Source organism: Balaenoptera acutorostrata, chromosome 14 (assembly GCF_949987535.1).
Source record: "Balaenoptera acutorostrata chromosome 14, mBalAcu1.1, whole genome shotgun sequence".
NCBI lineage: Eukaryota > Metazoa > Chordata > Mammalia > Artiodactyla > Balaenopteridae > Balaenoptera > Balaenoptera acutorostrata.
The window spans coordinates 72,619,022-72,635,563 of record NC_080077.1 but is presented as its reverse complement, the minus strand read 5'-3'; the positions used below and the strand labels follow the sequence as shown (position 1 = coordinate 72,635,563).

The 16,542-nt window shown below is 41.4% G+C and overlaps 1 long non-coding RNA gene across 6 annotated transcripts in view; it reads right to left on the bottom strand.

Annotated features, from left to right (window-relative positions):
- The window catches only part of LOC103002909 (uncharacterized), a 324,489-nt gene extending 309,253 nt beyond the window's left edge, over nucleotides 1-15,236 (bottom strand). For 4 of the 6 annotated variants that reach the window (XR_009005217.1, XR_009005214.1, XR_009005215.1 and 1 more), the window contains exon 1: nucleotides 14,759-15,120. This is a non-coding gene — a long non-coding RNA (uncharacterized LOC103002909). The other 2 variants (XR_009005216.1, XR_452309.3) reach the window with 2 other exon arrangements.
- Nucleotides 15,237-16,542: the final 1,306 nt, after the last annotated feature.

Below are 16,542 nucleotides of genomic sequence, written 5' to 3'. Positions count from 1 at the left end.
AGTGAATGTTCTGAGCCCCACGTCAGGCTTTCCAACCTGGGGGTCCAGCAATGGGAGGAGGAATTCCCAAAGAATCAGACTTTGAAGGCCGGCGGGATTTGATTGCAGGACTTCAACAGGACTGAGGGCAAGAGAGACTCCACTCTTTGAGGGCACACACAAAGTAGTGTATGCATCAGGACCCAGGGGAAGGGAGCAGTGATCCTGCAGAACTCTGAGATAGACCTACCTGCTAGTGTTGGAGGGTCTCCTGCAGAGGTGGGGGGTGGGTGTGGCTCACCACAGGGACAAGGACACTGGCAGCAGAAGTTCTGGGAAGTACACGTAGGCATGAGCCCTCCTGGAGTGCACCATTAGCCCCAAGAAAGAGACTGTAGGCTCAAGTGCTGGGTCGCCTCAGGCCAAACAACCAACTGGGAGAAAACTCAGCCCCACCCATCAGCAGACAAGTGGATTAAAGTTTTACTGAGCTCTGCCTAACAGAGGAACACCCAGCTCTACCCACCAGCAGTCCCTCACATCAGGAAGCTTGCACAAGCCTCTTAGATAGCCTCATCCACCAGAGGGCAGACAGCAGAAGCAAGAAGAACTACAATCCTGCAGCTTGTGGAACAAAAACCACATTCACAGAAAGATAGACAAGATGAAAAGGCAGAGGGCTATGTACCAGATGAAGGAACAAGATAAAACCCTAGAAAAACAATGAAATGAAGTGGAGATAGGAAACCTTCCAAAAAAAGAATTCAGAATAATGATAGTGAAGATGATCCAGGACCTCAGAAAAAGAATGGAGGCAAAGATGGAGAAGATGCGAGAAATGTTTAACAAAGACCTAGAAGAATTAAAGAACAAGCAAACAGAGATGAACAATACAATAACTGAAAGGAAAAATACACTAGAAGGAATCAATAGCAGAATAACTGAGGCAGAAGAACGGATAAGTGACCTGAAAGACAGAATCGTGGAAATCACTGTCATGGAACAAAATAAAGAAAAAAGAATGAAAAGAAATGAAGACAGCCTAAGAGACCCCTGGGTCTTAACATTAAACACACCAAAATTCACATTGTAGGGGTCCCAGAAGGAGAAGGGAGAGAAAAAAGACCCGAGAAAATATTTGAAGAGATTATAGTTGAAAATTTCCCTAACATGGGAAAAGAAATAGCTACCCAAGTCCAGGAAGCGCAGAGAGTCCCAGGCAGGATAAACCCAAGGAGAAACATGCTGAGACACATAGTAATCAAATTGAGAAAAATTAAAGACAAAGAAAAATTATTAAAAGCAATAAGGGAAAAATGACAAATAACATACAATGGAACTCCCATAAGGTTAACAGCTGATTTCACAGCAGAAACTCTACAAGCCAGAAGGGAGTGGCACGATATACTTAAAGTGATGAAAGGGAAGAACCTACAACCAAGATTACTCTACCCGGCAAGGATCTCATTCAGAGTCAATGGAGAAATCAAAAGCTTTACAGACAAGCAAAAGCTAAGAGAATTCAGCACCACCAGACCAGCTCTACAACAAATGCTAAAGGAACTGCTTTAAGTGGGAAACACAAGAGGAGAAAAGAACCTACAAAAATGAACCCAAAACATTTAAGAAAATGGTAATAGGAATGTACATATGGAAAATTACCTTAAATGTGAAAGGATTAAATGCTCCAACCAAAAGACACAGGCTTGCTGAATGGATACAAAAACAAGACCTGTATATATGCTGTCTACAAGAGACCCACTTCAGACCTAGGAACACATACAGACTGAAAGTGAGGGGATGGAAAAAGATATTCCATGCAAATGGAAACCAAAAGAAAGCTGGAGTAACAATACTCATGTCAGATAAAATAGACTTTAAAATAAAGAATGTTACAAGAGACAAGGAAGGACACTACATAACGATCAAGGGGTCAGTCCAAGAAAAAGATACAACAATTATAAATATATATGAACCCAACATAGGAGCACCTCAGTACATAAGGCAAATGCTAACAGCTATAAAACACGAAATCGACAGTAACACAATAATAGTGGGGGATTTTAACACCTCACTTACACCAATGGACAGACCATCCAGACAGAAAATTAATAAGGAAACAAAAACTTTAAATGACACTATAGACCAGATAGCATTAATTGATATTTATAGGACATTCCATGCAAGAACAGCAGATTACACTTTCTTCTCAAGTGCGCACGGAACATTCTCCAGGATAGATCACATCTTGGGTCACAAATCAAGCCTTGGTAAATTTAAGAAAATTCAAATCATATCAAGCATATTTTCTGACCACAATGCTATGAGATTACAAATAAATTGCAGGGAAAAAAACCGTAAAAAACAGAAACACATGGAGGCTAAACAATACATTACTAAATAACCAAGAGATCACTGAAGAAATCAAAGAGGAAATCAAAAAATACCTAGAGACAAATGACAATGAAAACACAATGATCCAAAACTTATGGAATGCAGCAAAAGCAGTTCTAAGAGGGAAGTTTATAGCTATACAATTCTACCGCAAGAAACAAGAAAAATCTCAAATAAACAATCTAAACTTATGCCTAAAGGAACTAGAGAAAGAAGAACAAACAAAACCCAAAGTTAGTAGAAGGAAAGAAATCATAAAGATCAGAGAAGAAATAAATGAAATAGAAACAAAGAAAACAATATCAAAGATCAATAAAACTAAAAGTTGGTTCTTTGAGAAGATAAACAAAACTGATAAACCTTTAGCCAGACTCATCAAGAAAAAGAGGGAGAGGACTCAAATCAATAAACTTAGAAACGGAAAGGGAGACGTTACAATGGACACCAAAGAAATACAAAGCATCGTAAGAGACTACTACAAGCAACTCTATGCCAATAAAATGGACAACTTGCAAGAAATGGATAAATTCTTAGAAAGGTATAAACTTCCAAGACTGAACCAGGAAGAAATAGAAAATATGAACAGACCAATCACAATTAAATTGAAGCTGTGATTAAAAATCTTCCAACAAACAAAAGTCCAGGACCAGATGGCTTCACAGGTGCATTCTATCAAACATTTAGAGAAGAGCTAACACCCATCCTTCTCAAACTCTTCCAAATAATTGCAGAGGAAGGAACACTCCCAAACTCATTCGATGAAGCTACCATCACCCTGATACCAAAACCAAACATACTACAAAAAAAGAAAAATTACAGACCAATATCACTGATGAATATAGATGCAAAAATCGTCAACAAAATACTAGCAAACAGAATCCAAAAAAACATTAAGAGGATCATACACCATGATCAAGTGGGATTTATCCCAGGGATGCAAGGAGTTTTCAATATATACAAATCAAACAATGTGATACACCATATTAACAAACTGAAGAATAAAAACCATATGATCATCTCAATAGATGCAGAAAAAGCTTTTGACAAAATTCAACACCCATTTATGATAAAAACTCTCCAGAAAGTCGGCATACAGGGAACCTACCTCAACACAATAAAGGCCATATATGACAAACCCACAGCAAACGTCATTCTCAATGGTGAAAAACTGAAACCATTTCCTCCAAGATCAGGAACAAGACAAGGATGTCCACTCTCACCACTATAATTCAACATAGTTTTGGAACTTCTAGCCATGGCAATCAGAGAAGAAAAAGAAATAAAAGGAATACAAATTGAAAAAGAAGTAAAACTGTCACTATTTGCAGATGACATGATACTATACATAGATAATCCTAAAGGTGCCACCAGAAAACTACTAGAGCTAATCAATGAATTTGGTAAAGTTGCAGGATACAAAATTAATGTACAGAAATGTCTTGCATTCCTATACACTAACAATGAAAGATCAGAGAGAGAAATTAAGGAAACAATCACATTCACCATTGCAACAAAAAGAATAAAATACCTAGGAATAAACCTACCTAAGGAGACAAAAGAACTCTATGAAGAAAACTATAAGACACTGATGAAAGAAATCAAAGATGACACAAACAGACAGAGAGATATACCATGTTCTTGGATTGGAAGAATCAATATTGCGAAAATGACTATACTACCCAAAGCAATCTACAGATTCAGTGCAATCCCTATCAAATTACCAATGGCATTTTTCACAGAACTAGAACAAGTTTGTATGGAGACACAAAAGACCTCAAATAGCCAAAGCAATCTTGAGGGAAAAAAACAGAGCTGGAGGAATCAGACTCCCTGACTTCAGACTATACTACAAAGGTACAGTAATCAAGACAATATGGTACTGGCACAAAAACAGAAATATAGATCAATGGAACAGGATAGAAAGCCCAGAGATAAACCCACATACTTATGGTCAACTAATCTGTGACAAAGGAGGCAAGGATATACAATGGAGAAAAGACAGTCTCTTCAACAAGTGGTGCTGGGAAAACTGGACAGCTACATGTAAAGAATGAAATTAGAACACTCCCTAACACCATACACAAAAATAAACTCAAAATGGATTAAAGACCTAAATGTAAGACTGGACGCTACACAACTCTTAGAGGAAAACATAGGAAGAACACTCTTTGACATAAATCACAGCAAGATCCTTTTTGACCTACCTAGAGTAATGGAAATAAAAAAAATAATAAACAAATGGGACCTAATGAAACTTCAAAGCTTTTGCACAGCAAAGGAAACTATAAACAAGATGAAAAGACAACCCTCAGAATGGGAGAAAATATTTGCAAACGAATCAATGGACAATGGATTAATCTCCAAAATATATAAACAGATCAAGCAACTCAATATTAAAAAAACAAACAACCCAATCCAAAAATGGGCAGAAGACCTAAATAGACATTTCTCCAAAGAAGACATACAGATGGGCAAGAAGCACGTGAAAAGCTGCTCAACATCTCTAATTATTAGGGAAATGCAAATCAAAACTACAATGAGGTATCACCTCACACCAGTTAGAATGGGCATCATCAGAAAATCTGCAAACAACAAATGCTGGAGAGGGTTGTGGAGAAAGGGAACCCTTTTGCACTGTTTGTGGGAATGTAAATTGATACAGCTACTATGGAGAACAGTATGAAGGTTCCTTAAAAAACTAAAATTAGAATTACCATATGACCCAGCAATCCCACTACTGGGCATATACCCAGAGAAAACCGTTAATTCAAAAAGACACATGCACCCCAGTGTTCATTGCAGCACTATTTACAATAGCCAGGTCATGGAAGCAACCTAAATGCCCATCGACAGACGAATGGATAAAGAAGATGTGGTACATATATACAATGGAATATTACTCAGCCATAAAAAGGTACGAAATTGGGGCATTTGTAGGTACATGGATGGACCCAGAGACTGTCATACAGAGTGAAGTAAGTCAGAAAGAGAAAAACAAATATCATATATTAACACATATATGTGGAATCTAGAAAAATGGTACAGATGAACCAGTTTGCAAGGCAGAAATAGTCACAGATGTAGAGAACAAATGTATGGACAGCAAGGGGGGAAAGCGGGGTGGGTGGGTAGTGGTGGAATGAATTGGGAGATTGGGATTGACATATATACACTAATATGTATAAAATAGGTAACTAATAAGAACCTGCTGTATAAAAATAAATAATAAAATAAAAATTTTAAAAATACTGTAATTCACTTTAATGAAAAACTGTGAACATATGCTATGGTTAGTACATGGGGAGATCCTTGAATCCCTAGGGTTAAACTGCTTAAAAGCAACACATGGCAAATGATATCTGATATCTGCACAAGGCTTGTATCTTCCACATCAAAAACAGAAGGAGGGGAGCTGAAAAAAATAGTTTGGTCTTGATGAAATGTAAACAAAATCTTCAGTCTCATCAGCATCATCAACATGCCTGAAGAAAGCATATGTGTTCTTCTTTATAGAACCTTAGGATATTTTATATAAAGAGTAAGAATTTGTCAAGGCTCATTCAGAACCATCAAGGAAGGAAAGAACTGAGTTATAAAAAGGAGTTACGTCTGAGGACAAAAGAGGAAGCCTCCATTGAGGGGTAGTCACCCCATGGCCTGAAAAAAAAATCTTACGTGATCCTCCTTCTCATGGCTCTTGTTCCATACCTACCAAGCAACCTTTGGGGAGTGAAATTACTTGCCAACTTTCAAGTATCCAGCCTCTACTAGGGACATCCCTCACTATAAAAAAACCACTTCTGGGTATATATCTGAAAAAAGCAAAACATGAATTTGAAAAGATACATGCATCCCAATGTTCATAGCAGCATTATTTACAATTGTCAAGACATGGAAGCAACCTAAGTGTCCATCAACAGATGAATGAGGGAATTCCCTGGCAGTCCAGTGGTTAGGACTCCATACCTCTGCTGCAGGGGGCACAGGTTCGATCCCTAGTCGGGGAACTAAGAACCAGCAAGCTGCATGGCACGGCCAAAAAAAAAAAAAACAGATGAATGGATAAAGAAGATGTGAGATAGATATAGATATATATATAGATAGATATAGATATATATCTATCTATATATATATACACACACACACTCACACACACAATAGAATACTACTCAGCTATAAAAATGAAGGAAATTTTTGCCGTTTGCAGCAACATGGATGGACTTGGAAGGCATTATGCTAAGTGAAATAAGTCAGAAAGAGAAAGACAAATACCGTATGATATCACTAATATGTGGAATCTAAAAAGTACGACAAACTAGTGAATATAACAAAAAAGAAGCAGACTCACGATAGAGAGAACAAACTAATGGTTACCAGTGGGGAGAGGGAAGGGGGGAGGGGCAATATAGGACTAGGGGAGTAAGAGGTACAAACTATTAGATATAAAATAAGCTACAAGGATATATTGTACAACACGGGGAATATAGCCAATATTTATAATAACTATAAATGGAGAATAACCTTTCAAAATTGCAAATCACTATACTGTGCACCTGTAACTTACACTGTACAGCAACTATACTTCAATTTAAAAAAACCAATCAGCCTTGTGGTGTACACATCAGTGTCTATGCATGTTCCATGGGGAATACAGTCAGTGGGCCTGGGTGTCTGAGCACTGCCAGCCCACGAGGCTCGTGGGGAGGATTCCTTGGGTGTTAGCTCACACCTCTCAAACTGAACATGAGCCATCCTGGATGTCTGAGGGAGATTTAAAACCATCAGATCAAATTAATGTAATTTCATGTCTGCAAAGATGTTGGAAAACCCTGGATTGTTTTAGCTCTGAGATGAGGAAACAGTTGGCTCTTCTGGACCTGTAAGTGGAATCCTGAGGAAGAAGCCCGGTGGACCGATTGGCCTTTGAGATTACTTAGACATGCAAGATGCTCCACCTGATGGATTCAAAGGAACACAAAGGAACCCCTACAACAGGGCATGAGAGTCCATGACGGAAGCAATCCAAGGATTGTGCTGCCAGGAAGGAGGCCTGATGGGAAGAGCAGATTTTCTAGTCATTCCAATGAATGGCGCTCGGGCTATGTAACACTTTAAACCTCAGCAGTTAGGTGGCGGCTACTCTCTTCTAGTAGAGATTCAGGAGGATCAACAGGAGCTCCACTTCAAAGTCACACTAATTTAAAATTATTCTCCAGAGCAGCCCTACCAAGTTCTCCAGGGTGTTTTTTTGCCTTCCTATTCAAGGGAGGAAACCTAACAGGATTAGGGAGTTTGACTGCCTGCCTGGAGTTTGACATTTCACATAGCCAAATAAATAGGTTCATTCCTCTAGAAACTCTCTCAGATGAAAATTAATTTGAGAACCAAGTTGAAATTTGCTACCAGCTGACTCTTTACTGTTAAATTTCCATTGAAAATTTTGCCTCCGCTTTTTATACATCCAATATATTTCCTACTTTATTTCTTCTCAAGATTCTTAAGGTCAAAAACTTTAAGAGCTAGATTACAGTAAATGATGCTGAATTTATACTAAATTTTTAAAACCAAAGTCTGGCTAAACCCACGGCTTTGCTAAAATAAATAAGTGGTTTTATTAGCAAATTGCACAGCACATTTAGAAAGAGTCAAGCCTTCTATCCTATTTATTAACACTGGCTTTCATCTCTACCCCAACTGCCTTTTTCTCTGCCAACTAGAAAGAAATACCAAGTCTTCTTCTCAGGCTTTATTGGGGTTTAGCAGGCATTCTCAAAGTCACTAGCAGACTTGTTCTCAAGAGCCTGTGCGCCCTCAGACTTGGAGAGGTATGTGTATTTTTCTTATCTTTTCTTTCATGTTCACTAAGAGAAATAGATAGCTAGGAGACAGCTTTGAGATAATAAACGTGCCCCTTGACCCGTGGGTTCACTTTGCCAAAGTAAGAAATGACACAGAATAGTCAGGAAGACCCACGTTCTACCCACTACCCTGGCAACACAGGTATTTACCACCTGATGACCAGTTATCACTTCATGCTATTAATATTCCAGGACATTGAATGAGGAAACCAACAACAGACCCAAAGCCTCCTATTTTTTCTTCACTCTTTTTTGGGGCCTGATTCACAGCTTTGTGCCCTGCCCCCAACTCACCCCCTTTGAATCATTGAGCTGTGAATGATTTTTTTTTTTTTTTTTTTTTTTTTGGCTGAGCTGGGTCTTCATTGCTGCACGCAGGCTTTCTCTAGTTGCGGCGAGCAGGGGCTACTCTTCTCATTGCAGTGGCTTCTCTTGTTGCGGAGCATGGGCTCTAGGTGCGCAGGCTTCAGTAGTTCTGGCACGTGGGCTCAGTAGTTGTGGTGCATGGGCTTAGTTGCTCTGCGGCATGTGGGATCTTCCCAGACCGGGGCTTGAACCCATGTCCCCTGCATTGGCAGGTGGATTCTTAACCACTGCGTCACCAGGGAAGCCCGAGCTGTGAATGACTTTTGACCTGCTCCATTCGATGTCAGATAATCAATCAACCATCAGTTTTTACTGAGTGCCTACTATGTGGAAGAAGAATTCCTAACCAATGTGTTAGGACCCTTGTGTTTAAGGGGGATAATTTAGGAAGGATGACATACACATAACCAAAGACCCCCCCCCAGAGACTTATAATATGTATATCTTCCTCCCTAACTCTTAAATTAATTGGGTTTGTGTCCTGAGTGTTTATGAGGGAATTATATCACTCACACACATACAGATAGGCATATGCACTTAAACCGGAGACACGCTTGGTCCCTGCACTAAATGTTAAGAAGGGCCCAAATATTAACACAGCAGTCGAAGGAGAAAACAGCTTTCCACACAGAGGAAAACACAAGTGCAAAGCATGGAGTCATGAAATAGTATAAGAAACTACAGCAGATGGTGAGACGTAGAAAATGTTAAGACCAGAGGAGTGGACAAGGTCCAGATATGAAATACCTTGAAAGCCACCTAAAAAGTTTAAAGGTTATCCTTTGCGATGGTTTAAAGTAAGAGAGACATGATCAGATTTGTATCTTGGAAAGCTCATTCTAATAGCAACATGGAAGATGGATTGGAGAGTTCTGATACTGAAGTGGGGAGGGGTCCCAGTTAGAAGGCTGTTGGAATGATCCAGATAAGAAATGAGGAAAGCCTGAAATAAATCAGTAGAAGAAGAGATAGGAGGGTCATAAAGAAGACACTTTGAGAATGCGTGCAACATGTTCATCAATTAGGAACTGAAAAAAAGGAAATGGCAGAGTCAAAGATGACTGTCAGCTTTCCAGTTGGAATCACAGGGCATAAAGCAGTGATATTTACAACATGAAGAACAGGTTTAGCTTGTGGGGAAAAGAATGAGCTCAATATTAAACGTACTGAATTTGAAGCAACTGAATAAAAGACAAGTGGGGATGTCCAGAAGGCAATGGATAAATCATTTTGGAAACCAGGAATGAAGTCTGGACTGAAACTATGGATTTGTGTTCCATATTCATATAGGTGGCAGTTTAAGGCAAAGGGGTAGGTAGGTAAGGTCTCTGAGGGAGTGTGTCGAGAGAGAATAAAGCAGAAGATAGAACCTGGAGTCCCCCCTCCCCACCATATTAGGGGCAAGCGGAGGAGGAGGGGCCAACACAGAGACTGAGGAGAACAGAATATTCGCCAGCTGGAGGAACACCAAGAGCTCATGTCACCACGGAAAGAGTCTCTGAGGCTGGAGAGCACTTCAAATGCAAAGACATGGTCAATGGGGTCAAACTCCACTAAGGACATAAACAAAAAGAGAGGGATAATAAGGATTCCTTTGGATTCAGCAGTTTGAGCACAGTCCTGAAAGAGGTCCAAGAGGGTCCAATCGAGAGCACAGGTGGAGAAATCAGTCTGGAGAGAGGGAAGAGGTGCCCCTGAGGTTAGTAAGTTGAGGAGGGAGAGGGCAGAGAGGAGACATCCGTAAGAGTGGAGGTAGGAACTTGAGGAAGTTCATGCCAATGGACTCAGTTCGTCTGAAAAGAGGCAGCCAAGGGAATCTGTTAAGAGAAAGTGGGGCAGCAGTGAAGGGGAGAAGCCATGATGTTTGGAGAAGATGCTGCGGGAAATTCCTCCCTGCCCCACTCCACATCCTCAGCACCCACCCACCCCGTCCCTAACACACAGCCCGTGCCTGGTTCACAACAGGTGTTTAGGACGGACAAGATGGCAGAGTAGAAAGGCCTTGAGCTCACCTCCTCTCATGAGCACACCAAAATCACAACTAACTGCTAAACAGTTAAGAAAAACTGGATAAAAACTCGATAAAAAAAAGACTGGAACCTACCAAAAAAGATATTCTATAACCAAAGACATAAGGAAGGAACCACGACGAGATGGTGGGAAGGGCACACTCACCCCATACCCCTCAGGTGGGTGACCCATAATAGGTGTTTGGTATTTCTTTTTTTAATGTATTTATTGTCTTTCATTGAGTACCTACTTGGCATAAGACACTGTGCTAGACTCAAGAGATGCAAAGATGCCATAATATTTGGAGAACTCTAAGTACTCCCCACCAAAATTTCATCAGTGTAATGTCTACTCATCCTTCGGATCTCATTTTCAAACGCTACCTCCACAGGGAAACCTGTCCTCACTCCCAGACTGGGTCAGGTCCCTCTATTAACCCTTCTCAGCACACCATATGTCTTTCCTTAGTACCTCTTACAGTGGTGACAGTTAAATGATTAGTTATATACTTATAAAATATACACTATAAATATTATATTGATTATGGAATTGTACATCATTTTTAATATCTATCCTCTTTCCCCACCTGATTGTAAGCTCCACAATGTCTGGGAGTTTGTCTCTTTTGTTCAGTGCTGGATGGTGGACAGCAATAGACTGACTGGTATTTATTCATTCTTTCATTCATTCACCCAATAGTTATTCAGTCCTTATCATATAAAAGACATGGTGCACATACCAGACATTCAAGAAATATTCATTGAAGGGACTTCCCTGGTGGTCCAGTGGTAAAGAATCCGCCTTCCAATGCATGGGATGTGGGTTCGATCCCCGGTTAGGGAACTAAGATCTCACATGCCGCGGGGCAACTAAGCCCGTGCGCCACAACCACTGAGCTTGCACGCCTCAACAAGAGAGGCTGTGCTGCAAACTACAGAGCCCACGTGCCCTGGAGCCCGCTCACCACAACTAGAGAGAAGCCCGCACGTCACAACAAAGATCTCGCATGCCTCAACAAAGATCCCGTGTGCTGCAACTAAGACCCAACACAGCCAAATAAATAAATAAATAAATAAATAAATATTAAACAAAAAGAAATATTCATTGAATAAATGAATTAACGATGTGCTATAGGCTCATGCCTGAAGGACAAATTCTAATGAGCAAATAATCTTTCATCACAATTTGCTATGGTACAAACTACTTACCATAAGGCATTCCAAGTATGATGCACTCAGTAGGGTGAATTCAAATAGGGAAAGCTAACTCTTGACAGTGAGGATTTGAAGAGAAAATAATGAGTATGGATGGAACTGAAGCTAGAAGGGTGGGTGGCCGACAAAAGGAAATGTTATTACTAGAACCACTCTTCCCAGTATTCACAGGTGGGATCCAGCTCTCTACTACAGCACTTTCAGTAAAAGGAATAGAATTTCTTACCTTAACTGAACCATGAATAATACTTCTGTGCTACTTCAAACCATAAACCTATACATGACTCCAACAGCTGTAAGATAAAAGACTAGAACTTGCAGTACAATCTTGAGAAAAGAAGTATCATTGTACTTTTCAATCTCTCAGATTTAATTAAAGTTTAGAAATGAAAAGTGGCTCTATGTCACTCCCCAGGAAAAATGATGATCTTATCCCACCATGAGACGCAGCATCATAAAAACAGTAAAATGATAAACATTACAGTCCTTCAAGCTCAAAGTTGTCTACCATGTAAGACATGAACTTGAGAACGTTTTCTTGGCACTTTTGGACTGTTTGAACTAAACAGAGCATAAAAAGGCCTTACTCATTTTTTTTTAAATTCCATTCACCATCTTAAAAAGACCAATGAGTCTTTGAATAACTAAACAGTGAGTCTGGAATCATACTTGATCCTAGGAACTTTTACACTGTTGAACTGGGTGGCCTTCAACAGCAGATACAAAAAACCTTTCCTGCAGTAGCTCTTTGCAAATAAATCACTCTTGCAAACAGCTTTCAAAAATCAGGAGGGCTCCAATAGCAAAACCGTTTGGCTTCCATGGTTTCCTTGGCCCTGGCCATATTCACTCAACCAAGGTCTCCCTACATTTCCATCATTGCCCATATATCTAATATAAAGAAAAAACAAAACATGGGCACCATTTCATTTCCTGCCCCCAGCCCCATACAAAATCATAATAAACAAACCGAATGCTAATAAAAGGAAAAGCTAATTAAAGGAAAGTGTAAATAAAGGAAAAGTTTTAAGTAAATATTCACCAATATGGCTGCACCAGCTGTTAAAAGGTTGAAATACTTCTACACCACCTGAGTGCTCCCTCCCTCCCCAGCCATCTGTATAGTCTAGCAAATAAAAGGTTAATGCCTGGCACCTATAGAGGCAGACGTTCTGACTGGTCAGTGCCTGTGCTATGTGTGATTACACAGAGATGGAGATGGAGATCAGGCAAACAGACAGACATAATACTATTCTTGGAAATAGGCAAAGTGCATTCATTCTCTTTCCAGCACCTACTTTCTGATTCCCTTTATAGTCATCATACTTTTCTTTAGCTCCTGGGCAAATGGGCTAATTTCACAGTTAAAGAAAGTAAGAAGCCAATGTTTAAAATAATCCTATATTTCTTCAGCGATATAGTGCAGCAAAGCTGGCACAAAAGAATTGTAATAATAACCCAACTCCTACTTTGACTTCATTATGAAATTGAAGGTTTTTATCCCCAAAGAAAATCTCCTAACAGACTTTGTCATAGGGCTATAAACCAGTGCTACCCAAGAAGGTCGGCTTGTGCTCAAGGGCTGAGGCAGGCTGAGCCCCACTGTACATCTACCATCTTAGTTCTCCTGATCCTGGGAGGTCCCCTAATCACTCACCTCCCTAGCTAGCCCCTTCCCAACTCCCGGTTGTCTCCTCTGCCACTCTTTAAAAATATCTCTCATATTCTGTTAAAAGTTTCAGGAATTTCATTTTTCCATTCCTTTTCTCTGGGTGTTTACAGTTTCTTAATAAGCCAGGGTACTTATCAACACTTCTCCAATAAAAAGAAACCCATGAAAATTCTGGGAATTTGAGGCTAAGTGCTAACAAGTGAGTGAGTTCCCTCGAAGCAAAGGACACCCCAACTGCACGTGGACCCCTGCTAGGTTCCACATTCCCCACCAGCTGATCATTAGCAGGCAGCTGTAGCTGGGTGATCCTAGGGGCACCTAGACTGACAGCAAACTAGGTATGGAGCCAAGGGTATTCCCTCACCTAGTGTCTAATGAATGAGTTCATTTACACGATGCTATGGTCTGAATGTGCATCCTCCCAAAATCTGCATGCCCGAATCCAAACCCAGTGTGATAGGGTTAGGACATGGGTTATGCTATTAGGTCATGAGTATGGAGCCCTCATGAATGGATTAGTGCTTTTATTTTTTTAAATTTTTTAAATTAATTTTTATTGGAGTACAGTTGATTTACAATGTTGTTACTTTCTGCTTTACAGCAAAGTGAATCAGTTATACATATATCCACTCTTTTTTAGATTCTATTCCCATATAGGTCATTACAGAGTATTGAATAGAGTTCCCTGTGTTATACAGTAGGTTCTTATTAGTTATCTATTTTATATATAGTAGTGTGTATATGTCAATTCCAATCTCCCAATTTATCCCTTCCCCCTTTTCCCCCCTTGGGAAAACAAACCATAAGTTTGTTTTCTACATCTGTAACTCTATTTCTGTTTTGTAAATGTAAGAAACCCCAAGGGAGACCTTCAAGATGGCGAAAGAGTAAGACGTGGAGATCACCTTCCTCCCCACAAATACATCAGAAATACATCTACATGTGGAACAACTCCTACAGAACACCTACTGAACACTGGCAGAAGACCTCAGACCTCCCAAAAGGCAAGAAACTCCCCATGTACCTGGGTAGGGTAAAAGAAGAAAGAAAAAACAGACAAAAGAATAGGGACGGGACCTGCACCAGTGGGAGGGAGCTGTGAAGGAGGAAAGGTTTCCACACACTAGGCAGCCCCTTTGCGGGCGGAGACTGCGGGTGGCGGAGGGGGAAAGCTTCGGAGCCACGGAGGAGAGCGCAGCAACAGGGGTACAGAGGGCAAAGCGGAGAGATTCCCGCACAGAGGATCGGGGCCGACCAGCACTCACCAGACTGAGAGACTTCTCTGCTCACCTGCTGCGGCGGGCGGGGGCTGTGAGATGAGGCTCGGGCTTCGGTCGGATCCCAGGGAGAGGACTGGGGTTGGCGGCGTGAACCCAGCCTGAAGGGGGCTAGTGCGCCATAGCTAGCCGGGAGAGAGTCCGGAAAAAGGCTGGAGCTGCCGAAGAGACAAGAGACCTTTTCTTGCCTCTTTGTTTCCTGGTGCGCGAGGAGAGGGGATTAAAAGCACCGCTTGAAGGAGCTCCAGAGATGGGCACGAGCCGCGGCTATCAGCACGGACCCCAGAGACAGGCATGAGACGCTAAAGCTGCTGCTGCCGCCACCAAGAAGCCTGTGTGCAAGCACAGGAAACTCACCTCACCTCCCCTCCCAGGAGCCTGTGCCGCCAGCCACTGCCAGGGTCACGTCATCCACGGACAACTTCCCCGGAAGAACGCACGGCGTGCCTCACACTGGGGTAACGTCACGCCGGCGCAACGTCACGCCGGCGCAACGTCACGCAGGCCTCTGCTGCCTGCAGGCTCGCCCCGCCTCCGTACCCCTCCCTCCCCCCCGGCCTGAGTGAGCCAGAGCCGCTGAATCAGCTGCTCCTTTAACCCCGTCCTGTCTGAGCGGAGAACAGACGCCCTCAGGCGACCTACACGCAGAGGCAGGACCAAATCCAAAGCTGAACCCCGGGAGCTGTGCGAACAAAGAAGAGAGAGGGAAATCTCTCCCAGCAGCCTCAGGAGCAGCGGATTAAGTCTCCACAATCAACTTGATGTACCCTGCATCTGTGGAATACCTGAATAGACAATGAATCATCCCAAAATTGAGGAGGTAGACTTTGGGAGCAACAATATATATATATATATTTTGCTTTTTCTCTTTTTGTGACTGTGTATGTGTATGTTTCTGTGTGTAATTTTGTCTGTATAGCTTTGCTTTTACCATTTGTCCTAGGGTTCTGTCAGCCATTCTGTTTGGGGTTTTTTTAGTATAGTTTTTAGCACTTCTTTTATTTTTTTTAAAGCTTTTTTTTTTTAATTTTTATTTATTTATATTTATTTTTTGGCTGTGTTGGGTCTTCGTTTCTGTGCAAGGGCTTTCTCTAGTTGTGGCAAGCGGGGGCCACTCTTCATCGCGGTGCGCGGGCCTCTCACTGTCGTGGCCTCTCTTGTTGCGGAGCACAAGCTCCAGACGTGCAGGCTCAGCCGTTGTGGCTCACGGGCCCAGTTGCTCGGCGGCATGTGGGATCTTCCCAGACCAGGGCTCGAACCCGTGTCCCCTGCATTGGCAGGCAGATTCTCAACCGCTGCGCCACCAGGGAAGCCCTTTAGCACTTCTTATCATTGGTGGATTTATTTTTTGGTTTGGCTGCTCTCTTCTTTCTTTCTTTGTTTCTTTTTTTTATTACTTTTTAATTGTTTTATTTTTAATAATTATTTTTAATTTTAATAACTTTATTTTATATATTTCTTTTCTTTCTTTCTTTCTTTCTTTTTTTTTTCACTTTTATTCTGAGCCATGTGGATGACAGGATCTTGGTTCTCCAGCCGGGGGTCAGGCCTGTGCCTCTGAGGTGGGAGAGCTGAGTTCAGGACATTGGTCCACCAGAGACCTCCCCGCTCAACATAATTTCAAACAGCAGAAATCTCCCAGATATCTCCATCTCAATGCCAAGACCCAGCTCCACTCAACGACCAGCAAGCTACAGTGCTGGACACCCTATGCCAAACAACTAGCAAGACAGGAACACAACCACACCCACTAGCAGAAAGACTGCCTAAAA